Source organism: Saimiri boliviensis, chromosome 15, assembly GCF_048565385.1.
Source record: "Saimiri boliviensis isolate mSaiBol1 chromosome 15, mSaiBol1.pri, whole genome shotgun sequence".
Lineage (NCBI taxonomy): Eukaryota > Metazoa > Chordata > Mammalia > Primates > Cebidae > Saimiri > Saimiri boliviensis.
In genome coordinates this window covers 12,521,177-12,524,931 of record NC_133463.1, presented here as the reverse complement: position 1 = coordinate 12,524,931, position 3,755 = coordinate 12,521,177, and the positions used below count along the sequence as shown (strand labels likewise).

General features: G+C 33.4%; 1 non-coding gene across 1 annotated transcript; it reads left to right on the top strand.

The window, feature by feature from the left end:
* Positions 1-1,877: 1,877 nt before the first annotated feature.
* On the top strand, positions 1,878-1,993 carry LOC120362367 (U5 spliceosomal RNA). Its single transcript, XR_005578285.1, has one exon. It is a non-coding gene; the product is annotated as a U5 spliceosomal RNA (small nuclear RNA).
* The last annotated feature ends 1,762 nt before the right edge of the window (positions 1,994-3,755 follow it).

Here is a 3,755-nt window from a genome sequence, read left to right as displayed (position 1 = left end):
ATACATCAATCAATCAATTGATGTGATACATCATCACAGCAGAATAAAGGACAAAATCTATATCATCATTTCATTTGATCCTGAAAAAGCATTTGATAAAGTTCAACGTTTTTTTCAAGATAAAAGCACTGAAAAAAACTGGGAATAGAAAGAACATTCCTTAGCATAATAAAAAGACATGTATGACAGACCCTCAGCTAGTATCATACATGGGGAAAAACTGAAATCGTTTTCTCTGAGATCTGGAAGATGTCAAGGATGCCCATTTTCACCATGATTATTAAACATAGAACTGGAAGTCCTAACTAGAACAATTAAACCAGAGAAAGAAATAAAGGTCAATTATATTCAAATAGAAGAAGTCAAAGTATCCTGGTTGCAGATGATATGATCTTATCTTTGGAAACCTGAAGACTCCAGAAAAAAATTATTAAAACTAATCAATTCAGTGAAGTTGTAGGATAAAAAAATCAACATGTGAAAATCAGTTACATTTCTATATGCCAACAGTGAACAATCTGAAAAGGAAATAAAATAATGTACCATTTGCAATAGCCACAATTGAAATTACATATCTGGAATTAAGTTAACTAAAGAAGTTGAAGATCTTTACAATGAAAACTATAAAATACTGATGAAAATAATTGAAGAAACCACCAAAAAATAGAAAGATTTTCCATGTTAATGGATTGAAAGAATCGTTATTGCTAAAATGCTTATACGACTCAAAGCAATCTACAAATTCATTTCCATGCCTATCAAAATACCAATGGCGTTCTCAGAAATAGAAAAAAATCCCAACATTTATATATAACCACATAATACCCAATACATCTGAAGATATCCTGAGTAAAAAGACAAAAATAAACCCTGGGGTAATCACAATACCTGACTTCAAATTATACTACAGTGTTATAGTAACAAAATAGCATGGTTATAAAATAGCATCTGGTATAAAAACAGTCACATAGACCAATGGAACAGAATCGGAAATGCAGAAACAAATACACACACCTACAGTGAACTCATTCTTGACAAATGTACCAAGTGACAACACTGGGGAAAAGACAGTCTCTTCAATAAATGGTGCTGGGAAAACTAGATATTTATCACAGAAAAATGAGATTTAACTCCTATCTCTTGCCATAAATGGATTCAAGGCTTAAATCTAAGACCTCAAACTATAAAACTACTAAAAAAAACTTTGAAGGAACTCTTCAGGACAATGATCTGGGCAAACATTTCTTGAGTAATACTCCACAAGCACAGACAAGCAAAGAAAAAATGGACAAATGGGATGATATCAAGTTAAAAACCTTCTGCACAGCAAAGGCAGCAATCCCCTAAATGAAGAGACAAGCCACAGAGCCCAAATAGAGCAATTCTAAGCAGAAAGAATAAAGCAGGAGACATCATATTACCTGACTTCAAATTATGCTATGAGATGATAGCAACCAAACAGCATGGTACTGGTATAAAAAAATAGACACATAAATCAATGTAACAGAATATAGAATCCAGAAATAAAGCCATATGCTTACAACCAACTGATATTCAACAAAGTTGAAAAAAGTATGCACTGGAGAAAGTACACCCTATTCAATAAATGATCCTGAGAAAATTAGATAATCATATGCAGAAGAATAAAACTGGACCCATATCTCTCAACATATAAAAAATTAGCCAAGATAGATTAAAAACTTAAATGTAGATTTGAAAATATAAAAATCCTGGAAGAAAACTTAGGAAAAACTCTTTAGGTCATTGGCCTAAGCAAAAAAATTATGACTAAAACCTCAAAAGCAAATGCAACAAAAATTAAAATAGACAAATGGGATTAAAAGCTTCTGAACAGCCAAAGAAATAATCAACAAGAGATACTCTGGTTTCTCTTCAAATCATATAAATCTTTCACCTTTTACTAAAGATTTCCATGGAGAGGAACAATTCTGAGTCTTAATCCAATTTTTTGAGGCCCAGCTTTCGCAGGGCTATTTAAAAAAAGAAGAAGAAATACTTAAGAAGAGTAAACAGACAACTTGCAGAATGGGAGAAAATACCAGCAACTATGCACTTGACAAAGTACTAATATCCAGAATCTACAGGGAACTCAAACAACAAGAAAAAGCAAAACAAAACAAAACAAAACAACAACAACAACAACGCAAATAACCCCATCAAAATGTGGGCAAAAGTATGAACAGACATTTCTCAGAAGCACATCTAAAGTGGGCAATATATGAAAAAGTGCTCAGCATCACTCATCACTGGAGAAATGAAAATTACAATCACAATGAAATACCATATCACACTAGTCAAAATGACTATTACTAAAAAGTCTAAAAACAGACATTTGCAAGATGCATAGAAAAGGAAATGCTTATACATTGTTGATAGGAATGTAAATTAGTACAGCAACGTTTATGAAAAATAGTATGGACACGTCTCAAAGAGCTAAAAATAGAACTAGCATTCAAACTAGCAGTGTCACTACTGGTTATTTATCCAAAGGAAAACAAATCATTATATGAAAACATACCTGCATTTGTATGTTTATTGCAACACTATTCACAACAACAATGTCATGGAATCAACCTAAGTGTCCATCAATAAATGATAGGAACCATACCTACAAACACAGTCATAATAAAGAATGAAATTATGTCTTTTGCAGCAACATAGATGGAACTGGAGGCATTATCCTAAGTGAAATAACTCAGAAGCAAATTCAAGTACTGCATCTACTCACTTATAAATGGGAGCTAAATAATGAGTACACATGGACACGCAGAGTGGAATAGTAGATACTGGAGACTCCAAAAGGTGGGAGAGAGGCAAAGGGGGTGAGGGCTGAAAATTACCTGTTGGATACAATGTACACTATTTGGGTGCTGGCTACACTAAAAGCCCAGACTGTAATATGCAATATATCCATGTAACAGAGCTGTGCTTGTACCCTCTATTTTATTAATTATTTTTTTTAACAAAACAGAAAGAAAGAAAGAAAGGAAGGAAGGAAGGAAGGAAGGAAGGAAGGAAAGGAAGGAAGGAAGGAAGGAAGGAAGGAAGGAAGGAAAGGAAGGGAGAAAAGAAAAGAAAGAAAGGAAAGAAGGAAGGAAGAAGGGAGGGAGGGAGGGAGAGAGGGAGGGAGGGAGGAAGGAAGGAAGGACGAAAAGAAAGAAAAGATAGAAGGGAAGAAGGAAAGAAAAGAAAGAATGAAAAAAAGAAAGAAAGTGCCCAATTGATGATGAATATTTATCCACAAAGGATAACATGCATTTTCCTTGAAAAGTTAGATTATTCCGGTTCTCAACTGACCTATTGCTTCTTTCTTTGAGATTCTGGAATATATCATACAACTTAAAAGTAACTACCATATTGACATGGTTGTTTTTGCATGTTTAGTCTTAATATATGTTAGAAATAAGTGTCTGAGTAAAGTTGATGGAAAACGTGAGCATTTTACCAGTTAAAGGCAATGCTGACGTGTCCTGGTTTACCTGGATATTATCAACATGCTTTGTAAATGTGTTCTACATAAACACAAAAATTAAAATTCAAATTGTAAAAGATTCTAAAATAAGTTGCCATTATTTTTCTCTGGAACTCAAGGATGCAATAATAAGAAGGTCGTACAGAAATTCTTCTTTTTAGTAATTGGAAATAAGGCGTTTATTTGACATTCTCTTTTATTCATCAAGCCAGTCTGAAAACCGAAACCCGTAATAGCCTGAAAACAATACAGCTAAGAGAGC